Below are 16,632 nucleotides of genomic sequence, written 5' to 3' on the forward strand. Positions count from 1 at the left end.
TTTCACTGTGTTAGTTTATTGGGGGGGTTGTTTCTTTTCCTTGCACCCTTTCTCTGGGGCAAGGTCAGAGATATGTCAGCTGGCTCTCTGCTGTCAGCGTGTTATGCTGGCTTGCTGATTCTTCTTCAATTTTGCAATGTCATTTGACTTTGGATGTTGCTCACTGGTTCAAGAGATGAGCTTTGTGGACCGCTATCAACCCTATTTCAGGCAGTGGCTTATTACCCACCCACTGTCAGCCCTTTTGACTTTCCAGTCTTTGTTTACTGAAAGTTCATGAGGAGATCAGCTCCTTGTCCCTTCCCCCCTTCTCTGGTGTGGTCAGAGCACCTTGCCCCCTCTGCTGCATGTTCCTTTTCAGTTCCTTGTTTATGATTCAATTTTTATTTTTTGCGGGGTGGGGGTCAGTCTGTTCAATGGGCTATTATACTTTATCCCAGGGGTAGCTGTGGGAATACCGTGTGCTGCTTATTTGGTCACCTGTTGGTCTGCGTCTCCCAAGCAGGTTTAGAGCTGGTGTCTGGCAGTGCAGGAGCCCTCCTGTTTTCTCAGTGTAATGTGGCGCGGAGAAGCTTTGTATGGGCTGGGGGTTCAGGGTGTTGGAGTTTTGATTCTTCTTGGTGGTTTTTTTCTGCCAAGTGTGGCTTCAGTGTCTCAGCAAAATTTTTGATTTATGGAGCTCATGCTATCTGCTTCTGCCCTCTAGTCCCCATCTTGGATCCAGGTCCAAGAGAGAATCACAGCATATGGTCAGTCGCCTCACAGGGCATCACAGCAGGCAAGGTTTGTGCTCCACAGATGGAGCCCCACCAAGCAATCAGTTTGTTACAGCTGAGACTGTTGTCAGGCAAAGCCAGCACCCCACAGAGGAGCCCCACCCAGCTATCAGCAGTCCTTTGGGCTAAGAATACAGGGAGCTCAATCTGCTAGGGAGGGAGAGCTATAGCATAGTAGGATGTCCCTTACTCTAGAGAGGGAGTCCCTCTGGCAAGGAGAGGCGCATGCAGGAGAGAGTCCCTTGATGCTAGTATAAGTTGCTCATGAGGGTTGGAGAATGCTGGAGAGTGCACTCTCACATTTTCTTATCTATTCATCTGTGGATGTGCACCTAGGCTGGTTACATAACTTGGCTATTGTGAACAGTGCTGCTGTAACATGGGTGTGCAGGTATCTATATTGTATGGTCACTCACATTGCTTCAGATATATGCCCACAAGAGGTGTATCAGGTAGTTCTATTTTTAGTTTTCTAAGGGACTTTCATACTGATTTCCATAGTGGTTGCACTAATTTACATTCCTCCTAACAGTGAGCAAGGGTCATTTCCCCCCCAACATTTTTGCCAACATTTTTTGTTGCCATTCTGACTGGGGTGAAATGGAATCACAGTGTAGTTTTGTTTTACATTTCCTTTATGGCTAAGGATATTGAAAATTTCTTCCAGTATTTATTGGCCTCCTGTGCTTCTTTTGAGAACTCTCTGTTCAATTCACTTGCCCATTTATTGATTGTATTATTTATTCTTTTCATGTTTCATTTTTGAGTACTTTATATATTCTGGATATCAGTCTTTTGGCAAAGATTTTTACCCATTTTGTAAGCTGTCTCTTCACTATGGTAAATTGTTTATTTTGCTGAGCAGAAGCTATTTAATTTGCTGTAATTCCATTTGCCAATTCTTGCCCTAATTTTCTGAGCTATTGGAGTTCTGTTCAGAAAGTCATTGCTTATGCCTGCCTATGTCTTGAAGTGCTTCCCTGTGTTTTCCTCTAGTAGTTTCAAGTTTTACATTAAGGTATTTAATCCATTTTGAGTTGATTGTTAAATATACAGGGTGAGAGATAGGGATCTAGTTTCAGTTTTCTACTTGTGGATGCAGTTTTCCCAGCACCATTTCTTGAAGAGGCTGTCTATTCTCCAACATGTTTTTGGCACCTTACTCAAGAAACAGATGGCTGTAGCTATGTGGACTTATTTCTGGGTCCTCTAATCTATTTCATTAATCTACATGTATGTATTTGTGCCAATGTCAGACTGTTTTTGTTACAATGGCTCTGTAGTATTATTTTAGCTCAGGTATTGTGATATCTCTAGCATTGTTCTTCTTGATCAGGATTATTTTGGCTATTTGGGGTCTTTTGTGCTGCTATGTGATTCTTAGTGATGATGTTTTCTCTATCTCTGTGAAGAATGACATTGGGATTTTGGTGGTGATTTCAGTGAATCTGTAGATCACTTGCAGTAGTATAGCCAATCTGCTGATACATGAACATGGAAGGTCTTTCCGTCTTCTAGTGTCTTCTTAAAATTCATTCTTCAGAGTTTTATATACTTTTTGTTGTAGAGATCTTTAACCTCTTGGTTAGGTTTATTCTCAAGTGTTTTATTTGGGGGAGGTATTGTGAATAGGAATATTGTCCTGATTTCTTTCTTAGAGTGTTCATTATTGGTATATAGAAAATCTACTGATTTTTTAATGTTGATTTTGTATCTTGCTACTTTGTGGAAAGTGTTTATAAAAAGGTCCAAGAGTTTTCTAGTGAAGTTTTTTGGTCTTTTAAATATAAGATCATATGGTCTGCAATTAGGGATAATTTGACTTTGTCCTTTCCTGTATGTATTTCTTTTATTTGTTTCTCTTTTCTTGTTGCTCTGGCTAAGAATTAAAACACTACATTGAATAAGGGTAGAAAGAGTGTACACCCTATGTCATTCCTGATTTTATTTAAAAAATGCTTCCAATTTTCCCTATTTAGTACAATATTGGTTATAGTTTGTCATATATAACCTTTATTATGTTGAGATATATACTTTCTATTTTGACTAAGATAGAAGGAAAACAGAGGAGACAAACCAATTTGGGTTGCAATACATACATACATGGAAAGGAAGCTCCCTGTATTATCTTAAACAAACAAAAATGTCAGAACAGGAGGGCAGAACAGGTCTTCTCTGGAGAGTTTGTACCAGTGGGAGGGGAGAGGTATGGGGAGAGAGTATAAGAGGGTGAATATGGTACCAATACTGTGTACACATGTATGAAAATGGAAAAATGAAACCTGTTGAAACTATTCCAGGAATAGGAAGAGGGGATAAAGGAGAATAATGGAGACAGTGAATTCAACTATGATATATTATAAGAACTTCTGTAAATGTCACAATGCACCCTCAGAACAATAATAGAAGAAAAAAGCTATGAACCTTCTATTTCTAGTTTCTTCTGGGTTTTTATCATCAAGGGATGTTGAATTTTGTCAAAGCCTTTTTCTGCATCTATTGAAATGATCATGTGGTTTTTGTCCTTGGTTCTGTTTATGTTCTGTATTACATTTATTGATTTGTGTACATTGAACCATCCTTTCATCCTTGGATTGAAACCAACTTGATCATGGTGTAGCATCTTTTAATGTGTTGACAAACTCAGTTTGGAAGTATTTTATTAAGAATTTTTGCATCTGTGTTCATCTAGGAAATTGGAATATGGTTCTCTTTTTGTTGGGTTTTGCTTTTAGGGTAATACTGGCTTCATAGAATAAGTTTAGAAGCATTCTTTCCATTTCTGTTTTATGGAATAGTTAGAGAAGCATTGATGTTCATTCTTCTCCAAAGGTCTGGTGGAACTCAGCTTTTTTTGCTGGAGACTATTGCTTCTGTGGTCTCTGTTTGTTATAGACCTATTTCAGTTGTTTATATTCTCTTGGTTGAATTTTGTTAAGTCATATGTGTCTAAAAATTTATCCATTTCTTCTAGATTTTCTGATTTATAGATACATAAATTTTCAAAATATTCCTAAATGATCCTCTCAATTTCAGTGGTATCTATTGCAATGTTACATTTTTTCACCTCTGATTTTATTAATTTGTGTGTGTGGGTTAATTCTTTCTATTGGTTAGTTTGTGAATCTTTTTGTTTATCTTTTTGAAGAACCAAGTCTTTCTTTCATTGATTACTTTGTATTGTTCTTTTAGTTCCATTTCATTAATCTCCACTTTGATCTTTATTATTTCTGTCCTTCTACTAATTTTGGGTCTGACTTGTTACTGTTTTTCTAAGCTCTTAAGGTGCATCATTAGGTTATTAGTTTGAAATCTCACTGCTTTTTAAAATACAGGCTTCTATAGGTATAAACATGCCTCTTAGTACTGCCTTTGCTGCATCCCAAAGGTTCTAGTAAGTTGTGTTTTTATTTTCATGTGATTCTAGGAATTTTCAATTTCTTCACTAATTTATTTTTATTTTATTTTATTGTTTTTACATTTACTTAAATGTGTACACATTGTTTGGGCCACCTCCCTCTCTCCCGCTTCTAGGCAGAACCTTTTCTGCTCTCTTGTTCTCCAATTTTGTTGAAGAGTAGACATACACAATAAGAAAGACATAGTGTTTTTGCTAGTTTGAGATAAGGATAGCTATACAGAGAGATTCCTAGCATTGTTTCCATGCACGTGTGCATTACAACCTGCATGGTTCATCTTTACCAGACCTTTTCACTACTTCCTAGTCCCTTTCCCATAGTGGCGTTTGCCAGTTTAAGATTACTATATTCACTCCTTTACAATGAGCATATCAACCACATTCAAGTTTTAGGTTTCCTTCCCTTTCCCTATTCCTCCTAGCAGTGTTTGTTTTATGAAATTGGGTGCACCAAGCTTCGGTACATTTATATTTACAATTATTATATGTTCTTGAAGGATTGTTCCCTTTACTAGTTGTAGTGACCGTCTTTATCTCTTCTGATTAACTTTGGCTTGAAATCTAGTTTGTCAGATGTGAGTATAGGTACTCCTGCTTACTTTCAACTTCCTCTGCTTATTATATGTGTTTTTATCCTTTTGCTTTCAGCCTGTTTGTGTCTTTGCCTGTGCAGTGTGTTTCTTGTACACAAAAATAGTTGGACCTTGTTTTCTAATTCTATTAGTTGGTCTATGTCTTTTGATTGGAGCATTAAGACCATTTACCAATAAGGTTATTATTGAGAATTATTTGCTGATTACTGTGATTTTGTTGGTTTTATTCTAGGTTGATTCAAATACTGTTTGTTCTTTTCTTTTGTCTTTATTTTTCTTAGGATTTTTCTGGTTTACTCCATTTAACATGTTTGATTCTTTCCTCATTCTGCTGTTTTCATCTGTTCCTCTCATGAAATTATTCTTTTCTCTTTTTGCCTTTCTTCTTCCTGTCTGTGTAGCAATCCTTTAAGCATCTTCTATAATGCTGGCTTAATGCTCATGAATTATTTAGGTTTGTGCTTATTTATCCCACAATTTTGCTGGATATAATATTCTTGGTTGGTAGTTATTTATTCTCAGGGTTTTAAATATTTCATTCCATCTTCCCTGAATTTTAGAATATCTGCTGAGAGGTCTGATGTAATTCTTCAGTGTTGGACTTTATAAGTAAGTTGGTGTTTTCCTTTTGCAGTTTTCAATATCCTTTCTTTGTTCTCTAGTCTTGGCATGTGGTGTAGTGAGGTTCTTTTCTGGTCATTTCTATTTGGAATTCTTAGTACCTTACACATTTGGATGTTCAATCTTTCCCAAAATTTGCAAATTTTCTACTAAAATTTCATTGAATAAGTTTTCTTTGCCTTTAGTCTGAATTTCAGCTCCTTCTTTCTACCTCATGGATTTTTAGGTTTGTGCTCTTGATTGTGTCCCAGAATTCTTGAAAGTTATGGTCATACTTGTTAACTTTTTTCTTTATGGCTCTCTGAATGTAATATTTCCATGATATTGTCTTCAATCCCTGATATTCTTTCTTCTGCTTAATCTAGCCTATTGGTGATGCTTCCTGCAGTATTTTTTATTTTATTTATCGAGCTTTTTCATTTCTAGCATTTCCACTTTTGTTTGGTGGTACTGGGGCTTGAACTCAGGGCCTACACTTTGAGCCACTCCACCAGCCTCTTTTGTGATGGGTTTTTTAGAGATAAGATCTTGTGAACTATTTGCCTGGGCTGGCTTCAAACTGTGATCCTCTGCTCTCTGCCTTCTGAGTAGCTAGGTGAGCCACCAGCACCTGGCTGGTTTTGATTTTTAGACTCTCAGTTTCCTTTCTGAATTTCTTATCTATTTGATGACTTTCCTGCCCAAGTCTTCAATTGATTTCCTTACTTAATTTATCTGTTCATTTGCATCTTCTTTGAGAAGTTTTTAAAAAGTTTACGTTTTCAAAAGTAAGCTTTTGAAATCTTTGTCTGGCATTTCAGCCATTTCAGTATCTTGGGATTCAGTTATTGAAGTGTCATGAGTTTGGAGGAGTCACATTGTTTTGCTTTTTCATATTTCTTGTGTTTTCATGTTGTGATTTGCACATTTGAGGTTTCATTTTAGAATCATGGAGGTCTCTTTAAATGAATATTTTTAATGAAGCATTTTGATTTTACTAAGGAGTGCTTCACTACATATTTTTGAATTATTTTCTTAATGTTTGCTTTAGAACTTACAATATGTTATTACACTCATCAGAATCAACTTTAGATTTATAATAACTTAATTCCAGTGACCTATGGAAGTATTATCCCAGTGGGGCACTGATGACTCACACCTGTAATCCTAGCTATTTGAGAGACTGTGATCTGGGGGATTGTAGTTTGAGACCAGTCCAGACATTGAGCTCAGAAGACCCCATCTCAACCAATAGCTGGGTGTGGTAGTGCACATCTGTCATCCCAGCTATAGCAGGAGGCTTAAAATAGGAGGATTTGGTTCAGGCTGGCTTGGGCAAAAAGTGAGACCCTGTCTCCAAAATAGAGCAAAAAGGGCTGGGGGTGTGCCTCAAGTGTTAGGGTTCCTACCTAGCAAATGTGAAGTTCTGAGTTCAAACCTCAGAACCAGAAAAAAAAAAGAAAAGAAATATTATCCCTATGTAGCTCTATTTCATTTTCTTCCTTTTTTGTAGTGTTTTTGCTACAAATATTGGACCAATTGATATAAAACCAACAATACATAATTATAATTATTACTTTGCCTGATTTTGTCTCTAAAACAAATTGATCAAGTACTTATTTTTAGTTTTTCTTAAAGTTAACCTTGTTATGTATCATATGTAGTTCTCTTCATTTTTTTTTGTATTTGAGTTACATCTAGGTTCATTTAATTTGCCTACTATACCTCCCCCCCACACACTGGTCTCCTTTGTGCTATAATTGGCAAATATAATACATTTCTACATTATATAGTTTTATACAACTGTTTCTTATATCAGGTAAGAGAAGCAAAGAGGAAATATATGCATTTATATATTATCTTTTATAATTACAGTTATCTTCACCAGTGTTCTCTCTCTCTCTCTCTCACTCTGTGTGTGTGTGTGTGTGTGTGTGTGTGTGTGTGTGTGTGTGTTCTGTGTACATATCAATCACAGTCTGGGGTCACTTGCTCTCAGCCTGAACATCTTCTTCTTTTTTAATACAGGGTCTCACTATGTAGCCTAGGCTGGCCTCGGATTTACAATTCTCCTGCCTCTGACTCCCAAGTGCTGAGATTACAGGGATGTACCACCATACCCAGCTTGCCTTCATTTTTGAAAATTAGCTTTACTGGATTTAGGCTTCTTGGCTGACAGTTTTTTCCACTTTTGCATGTTGAATGTGTTATCCTAACCTGCTGACTTCCATTGTTCTAGCTAGGTCAGCTATTAATTTTAATGAGGTTCTTTACATACCCAGGAAGCTCAACAAACTCTAGAATAAACATAAAAATACCTACAAACAAGGCAAACCATAGTAAAAACACTAAAAGCCAAGGTCAAGGGGAGAAGCTTGAGGGTGGCTGTAGATATATGTATGTTTTTATAACACAGTCTTATTTTGGATGTTGATAACCAGTTGTCACTTATCCTCAGATAAACTCATCAAATTTGTTAAGTTTAAGTACTATATTTTTCAGTTTCAAAATTTCCTTGTAATTCTTTACAGTATATTTCAACTATTTGGAGAAATTCTCCATTTTTAACTTACTTCGTTCACTATCCTCTCTCTTCTTTTGAACATATTAATTGTAATAACTTAAAAGTCCCCATCAGCTAACTGTAATTTTTGTACTTCCTTTGGATTTTTTTAGAGACAGAATTTCTCTAGGTAGCCCAGGCTGGTCTTGAACTTGGGATCCTACTGCCTCAGTCTTTGGAGTGCTTAGGTTATAGGCATGCACCTCCTTCCTCAGCAGGATTTTTTTTCTTTGTGTGGTACTGGGGCTTGAACTTGGGGCCTGCACCTTGAGCCACTCCATCAGCCCTTTTTGTGTTAGGTATATTCAAGATAGAGTCTCACAAACTATTTGCCCAGGCTAGCTTCGAACTGTGATCCTCCTGATCTCTGCCTCCTGGGAAGCTAGGATTACAGGCGTCAGCCACCGGTGCCTGTCCAGGATAATTTTTAATGTCTGATTTTTTTTTCTCTTGACTTTGGTCATGTGTTATTATCTTCTGGTTGAACAAGATTATCTTTTGGTGAATGTCATATATGGTATATGAAAAATTGTAGAAGATAATTATATTCCTCTAGAAAAGCAGATGGCATGTGACTGATGACCTTAATCCAAGTAAGGACTGTGCTATGTTGCTTTTGGGTTTCACTCCTGGATTGAATCTGATTTGCTGCAGAACCTTAATGGCTCTCAATTTAGTGCCTGGGGCATTTTATATGGCTGCCAAATTGACTTGCAACACTGCCATAACATCTTTCTCTATATTTTAGTGCCTTTCCACACAGGATTTTTGCCTTCTACCCCATGTATCACTAGTATCAAACAATGTACTTGTGGCCTCTTACATCGCCACCAAAGCTGGTTTCTCTGTCCACTAGTGAAAGGAAATGTTGAATTCCCATTTTCTGCATGCCCAGAATAGGCAAATACTTCTAAGGTTAAAATACATAAAGAATTCTCCTCATTTTTCCAATGTACTTTTTTCTCTGGGCTGCTAGCCCCTTTAGTATCTGTTGCCTTGGCAGTTCTCTGTTGTCTTCATGTAGATGATTTTGCTTTATCCAGATTTTCTAGTCACTGTAGATAGAAGCACCGGATGCTATGATGCTGCTACGTGATACTGTGAATGTGACCCTGTGAATCTGCTCCATTTCTCTTTTGTTTATATATTTTATTTACCACTAGCTTTTGTTTCCTTCTATTCTCTAACCTCTCCTGGCTGACTTACACTTGGCCTGTCACGACATTTTATGGTTTTTCCAATCTCTATGCCTCATGACTTTTTATACTTAGTTTCTGCTGTTAACTGCTTTCTTCTTTTGGGACTTCCCAGTTCAAGTTCCTGTGAGAGAATGTTTGTCTTAGATCATCTTTTGATGCCAGATTACAAGGCTTAATGTCTTGTCACTGGTTAGCTTAGGTGTGGATTATCTTCTCTTGGCTCATGCTCACCTTGATTCAATGTTTAGAGGAGTTGGAAAGGGAGCACATTATGTGGTCCAAAACATGAATGCTTAAGGATTCCCCTAATTAGGGCTCTGGGAAAGGTGATTCCCTTAAAATAGGCATGAGACATGTCATAATTGACATCTTCAGAACAAACCCCTTAGCTTATTAGTTCACTCTAGCTCCCAGTTAATATTCAAAGAAAAGGAAACACAGGAGCTATGAAAACTGAAATCATTCACCTTTTCAACAAGAGAACCTAGTATAGAGATGTTGATGAATGTGTGTACATTGAATTGGAGAGAGGAGAAAGACTAGGGACTGAGGTGCCTTCTGTTGCTTTGAACTGTTATAGCACTAGTCGGTGTCAAATACTGAAGTCCACTCAACAGACATGGTGGGTGGAGGAGAGCAGATGAGTATGATTCACTCATTAATCCTACTAATATATGCTAAGCACCTACTGTGTTCCAGGCCCTGCTCAGGTGCTGGAAAACAGTGGTGAATAAAGTAGATCACAATTCTTACATAAATGGAGCTTATATCATAGAAGAAGAATGAGAACAGTAACAGTTATTGAGTACTTACTATGTGCTTGATCTCATTTAAAGCATTTATGCATGTTAAGTCATTTAAATTTCACATGGGGTAGCTACAAGTATTGTCACAATCGTCTTCCCCCTTTTAGAATTCAAAAAACTACTAAATATCATGCTAGCTACAGATGCTTTTCCTTAACCAGAAGGCTTGATTGACTGAATCGCAACATACAATAATTTATTCCTGAAGTTCATCAACTCTTTACTGTGATCAAGAGTTAAACTGACATGTATGCATTCATTCAGTCATCATTTATCAAGTTCCTTGTTAGTCCCATTTTATTTGGCCCTCTCAACAACTTCATGAGTAATGTATAGTAATAATTACAATGTTATAAACCCAGAAATGAAGGTTTAGAGAGATGGTCTGTCAAAGTCACACACCTAGTAAGTGACAGAGTTTACATTTGAGTTGAAGTCCTACTATTCAAAAACCAATCATTCTCTTTTCACTAAGTAGTGCTGTGTTCTTCTAGCTAAGTAGCTGCGAAGAGTGATACTGCCTGAGAAAGACTGGGAACTAAATGTTTCTTTCTGGTTTGAATTATAGCAGGGGAAAGTCAGGAACCGGCTGAGCTATCAGCAGGAGAGGTGCAAAAGGGATTTGTGCTTACAACCTGTTAAGGATAAGAATAGGATGTACTGCTGGGCTCCAGTGGCTCATGCCTGTAATCCTATCTGCATGGGAGGCTGACATAAGGAGGATTGCAGTTTGAGGCCAGCTCAGGCAAATAGTTCATGAAACCCCATCTCCAAAATATCCTGAGAAGGTTGGTAGAGTGGCTCAAGCGGTTAGGAGCACCTGCCTAGCAAGCATGAGGCTCTTAGTTCAAACTCCCTTGCTGCCAAAAAATAAATAAATAAGATAACCAGAGAAAAATGGGCTGGAGGTATGGCTCAAGTGGTAGAAAGCCTTCTTTGCAAGTGCAAAGCCCTGAATTCAAACCTCAGGCCCACCAAAAAAACAAAACCAAAAAAACCTTGAAGAATAGAATGTGCTGTGGAGTGGTTTTGCCAAACAGAAGAATACTTTTGGTCTGTTGTTCTGTGGCCCACATATAGGCAAGGAGGACACAAGCTATTATGAATCCCATCAACTTCCCCCAACCACTATTCCCTTCCTTAAGTTCTGTTTCTCTTCATTCAGACAGGCTCTAAAGTCTTGCCTTATGCTCTCTCCAAACTGTACTCTGTGCCTAAGAAACAGATCTCCACAGAGCTGAGAGTAACATGTCCCTGCCCTTCTTTGCTACTTTCCCCCAGGAGAAACCCTTGTTTGCTTGTAGGTCTTTACAAGCTTTGTAAGCATGTGTGGGTTTGAAAACATAACAGGAGAGCACTTTGGGGATAGGCAAAGAAGGACCACTGAAAGGAAATTGGAAAGAAACTACAGACAATCTTCACTCAAGGAATCAAATGATCCTAGGTTTAAACCTAGGGCCCTGCTGTATACTCCCTGACTCTTTTTTAATGCTTCTGGCAACGTTTTTGCTTTCCAGACTTTCTCTTTATATTCCTGAGGGCAAGTTCATCATTCCATAATTTAGGTTCTTGCCAATCTTTTCTTCCAGGAAACAGGAGGTGCTGAGATGAGAGGGAAAACTAGGATTTATTGAGATCACTTTATTATATTAGGGGAAACAAAATTTCAAATTGGTTAAGTAGTTACTCTTGCTTTGTGTTCTTACAGGTAGTAAGTGATATAGTCAAGATTTTAATCCAGGATTCTTTTCCTCTAAAGTCTCTACTATCTTCCCTGTGTGTCATGGGGGCCTCCCATATGTTGTTGTCCCAGAACCTAGACAAATGCATATAAGCCAGAAGAATGATTGTCAACGAGAGGTAGAAATTGTCACCTTGGAGCATTTCTTCATTTTATATTTGAGAGCTGGTCTTACGGAAAGAGTGAGGTGACAACCCTTTAGTTTCTAGATGTAACATAGGGTAGGATTATTGTCTTCAGAACCCATCATTCATAAACCTGATTGGAGGGGGATGTGGAGGGGTGCAATGAACCAATAATGTAATGTACACTTCAAAAATCTAGAAGAAAGGATTTTCAATGTTTTCACTATAAAGAAATGGTAAATGTTTGAGTACATAGGTATGTTTAACCTAATTTAAACACAGAAAGGCATATCTTATGGAGACATATCCATATCAATTTAAATCCAACTTTTCTATTGAATTTACATTTTATAGATGAGGCTCAGAAAGGTTAAGTTACTTGCCCACAGGCATACAGCCATTTAGTGGCAGAGCCAGGGTTTGAAATGAGCTGGGACTGACCAGCTCAGACCCAGGTTACAATCAACTATATAAGGTCATATGGCCCCTACTATACTGTGCCAGGGAGAGGTTAGCATGATTGAGGAAGCCAGTCAATTATATAGATTGTTAAATTGATTTTTAAGTGACCAAGCCCTAGGCATAATTTATTTAAAGTTAAACTTTTATAACCTCCATCTAAAAGATGAAAGGAAGCTTGCCTGTCAGAAAGTGTGGTTTTTTTAGATTGTAGAAATTATTTACCAATGGTGAAGAGGACCAGAGCAAGTGCTGGAGTTATCAGAAGGTGGAACAAATTCAGAAGCAGTGGAAAGGAGGCATTCTCAGCACTGAGTGATTCCTTAGAGCCACATTGGCTTGTTCACCTGATGAATTCATAGAAGTATTTGATGTGTGAGTAGAATAGCCCAGCTTAAAAGGCTCAGGGCACTATTCTCTACTATCACAACACAATTACCTCATCCCTCTGGAGGATCAGAACTGGAATGCCCCTGAATTTGCTTAATTGGGAAGTCTTCATACTTTTCTGGATATTTTTGAGTTGAGGTTCCCATGACCACTCTCCTGCCCATGTCCATTGAACTGGAGATTGGTTCTCACAACAGATGCTCATGGACGTACACAAGTCCTTTTGCAATATGGTCCAGTGTCCCATAGTCCTGTATTATGATCATGGGGTTGGACATGGTGGGCCAAGCAATGGAGGAAATGATGGAAAATGGGCTGGGCCTGTGTAGTAAGCTAGATATTTGGATCCAGGATGCTACATATATTGACTTTGTACAACCATAAATATTAACTATGATGTTTGGAAGAAGGAATTCTATTTACAGGAGAATATTCAATTACCTGAGACAAATTCTATAGTGGGAAAGTAGATGTGCATAAAATAAAATAAGGTGACATGGTAGACTGGATGGGTAGATCTTTACTTGAATAGTTCAGGAAGACCTCTTCAAGGAGGTGACATTTAAACTGAGATTTCAAGGATGAGAAGAAGTCAGGCATGAAATATTAGGGTGCAAGATCATTTTGAACAGAGGGAACAGCTTAGGGAAAGCCCTGAAATGAGAATGAACGTGGTGTATTTAGGAACATCAAAGAGAGAAAGAAAGAGGAGGGGAGAGATTATTTAAGGTCTTCTAGGTAATTTTCTCCTAAAGAACTAGGAGTCATTAGACATAGCAAGCATCAGATGAATGGCATGATCTGGTTTGTATTTTACAATGACTACTCTGATTGTTATGTGTACAATAGACTGTAAGGAGATCAGTTAGGAGGCTATTGCAAAAGTCAAGGTGATAGATATCATAGTGGCTTAGCCAAAGGTGCTACCTGTGAGTGTGGCATGAATTGCATAGATTGAGGATATATTTCAGAGGTCCTATTGACAGAATTTAGTGATGGATATGGGGGATAAGGAAAGAACAGAATCAAAGATAACTCTGGCTTATACCCAAGGTATAAGCGACTGAGTGAAGTACATGAAGTACCTCATGTTTCTTATGAAGTTTGGACTTTGTTCTAAAGGAAGTGGAGGATTTTTGAAGGTATTTAAGAAGGGAAATAACACAGTAGGATTTGTGTTATATAAAGATTACTGCAACTAGGTGTTATATAAAGATTACTGCAACTAGGTGAAGAATGGATTGGAGAGGCAAGACCCAAGGAGCACTTGCAATAGACAACTGGCATAGTCCAGAAGAGAATTATGGAAGTCTGAATTAAAACCTGACTGTGGGAAAGGAGAGGAAGGACTAGATTAGAGATCTCAGCATGGAAAGCAGAGGACTTATCAATTAATAAAATGATTTTTTGGGTAAGGCAGAGAAAAGTTTATGTCTCAGATCTACCACTTACCAGTTGTGTGAATTGGTGTGTTGAATAAATGGTAAATGAAAAAAATGCAATTTTGAAAAATCTCTTAACCTCTCTGAGTTTTTGTTTTTTTATCCTAAATTATTTTGGCAAATCTCTTAAACTATGTGAGTTTTTACTTTTTTACCATAAAGGAAGTATGCAATGCCTAAAAATAATGTAATAATTTGGTCACTCTATGAAGTTTTTGTAATGTTACCTTTGTCCCCACTCATAAACCTCAGGATGTTACAGACAACGTGTGATGAGCTCAGTATCAATGTAATACATGCCAGAATGGCAGGGCTGGTTATATATAGGCTTGTGATGATTTGTTAATGCCCATAGATTGGCCCTCAAGTATCTCCTCTACCAGTATTTCATGGCATTGCATGACTCGACTACCCACACTGAAATCCTCACCTATTAGATTCAGCCTTTGCATAAGATGAGTACAAATGTGCCCATTTTTCTGAGGTGCTTAGAGAGAGCTTCTATTTCCTGATGAAAACAGGTAAAGGATTGGATTTGTGTTCAAAAACTCTTTAGGTAAGTAATTTAAAATCTTTTAGTGGTTAGACCCTTTGCTCCAATATAGTTTTACTTGGAGAATCCTGATACAACAGATAAAAGCAGAGCTGCTCTGGTGGAAGTGAAGTGTGGTGCAATGCCCCAGAGTTCTGAAGATCAGGTAGAAAACTTGGAGCCTTTTGCCAAATCTTCCTTTCCTATGTATCATAGAAGGAAGGTAAGACCAAGAAAGGCCAAGTGATTTAGTTAGTGTTATAGATCTAGAAAGTATTATAGTCAATTCTGTTCATTTGTTCTACCAGTTGACTATTCCTTATTAATATAAAGCTTAGCTTCACTCTCATTTTAGCCAGCTGCCCCTTGAGCTTCAGACAGCAGGGTCTGCTACTGAGAATTTTAATTTTTAGGGATTTTGAAGGATGTGGCAGCTATGGTGCTGAGTGGGAAGGGAAGTAATCTGTGGGGATGGTTCCAGGAAGGCAAGAACTGCTATTCAAGATAGGATTGTGTTAACATGCCCCTGCTGTGATTAGAACAAGTGAAAGAGGAGAGAGAGAGAGAGAGAGAGAGAGAGAGAGAGAGAGAGAGAGAGAAAGAGAGAACAAATGAGGAGAGAAGAGGTAGAGAAAGGAAAGGGAGAGAAGAGAGGAAGGACACAAGACCCTAAAATCCTGTTCCCTTGGTCTGTGATGTTCCCAGAGAGAAATATATGCAAAGGGAAAAGTGTAAGGAAAAGGAAGACTTGAGGATCAAATCTTACTGTTTAACTCTATTCCTAGAGAGCTAGGCTAGACCTCACAGAGGCTAGGAGACTCTAGTTTTCCCCAGATTAGGTATGCCAGTTCATGTGGCCTTGTTTCTTATGGTCTCTCTATTTCCTACTTGGGTTTCTAATAGGGTAGGCAGAAGCATTAGTTCCCAGAATAGATAAGTAGATATTTCCTTAAAGAGGAAGATGTAAAGCTGCAAGAGCCAGGCTTACAGGTCACTTCAAGCAATGTTTCATATCTACCAATATGAAAATTCTTCTTAAAAATGATGGCAGTTGCCCTAACTTTCCTGAATTTTTAGGTTCATAGGAGGCAATGAAAGTGCCCTGGTTATATACAGGATCCAAGATCTTGGATTGCAGAATACTATTTGGCTACAATATCTACCACATTAGGAGAGAAAATCACTTCTACATTGGAGCAAAAAGGGATACAACATGAGTTATTTGGAATTCACGTAAAAGAAGGGTTGAAAGAAATTACAAGGGTTGGGATTTCCTAGAAATGATATTGCTGGAAGTAAAGTGTGTGGGAATAGCAACTGAAGACCTCTGGGTGTATCATTCAACCTAATATGATCCCTAACCCAGAGCGGTCCATATCAAGGAATGCAAACTCCTAAAATGATATGATTTAAATATGATATGGTTTAAAGTATGCCCCAAAAAGCATGTGTTGGAAACTTAAACCCCAATGCAACCATGTTGGGAGGTGGGGCCTAATGAGAGGTGATTAGGCTAATAGGGGTTACACTGTCCTGAATGTATTAATGCCATTATCACAGGAGTGGGCTAGTTATAAAACAGTAAGTTCAGTTCTCATTCTCTCTCTCTCTCTCTCTCTCTCTCTCTCTCTCTCTCTCTCTCTCTCTCTCTCCCTCTCTCCTCCTCCCCCTCTCCATTTTTGCTCTTTTGCCATGGGATGATGCAGCAAGAAAGATCTTACTAGATGCAGACCCTTGATATTACTTTTCAGCCTCTATATTCCAGAGTCAATAAATTTCTGTTATAAATTATCCAGTTGGTGGTATTCTGTTATTGCATCCTAAAACAGACCAAGATAACACATTTCTAGGATATTTTTACCATAGTACAGGGGAAAGAGGCACTAACTGGTTAACCCTGACAGGTAGACAGGGTGGTTTGCCATTTTGCTTATCCAAAAGAAATACCTGGGAGGGTCTTTAAAGATGGTTTAAAAATTTTCTCCCTG

This window comes from Castor canadensis, chromosome X, assembly GCF_047511655.1.
Source record: "Castor canadensis chromosome X, mCasCan1.hap1v2, whole genome shotgun sequence".
NCBI lineage: Eukaryota > Metazoa > Chordata > Mammalia > Rodentia > Castoridae > Castor > Castor canadensis.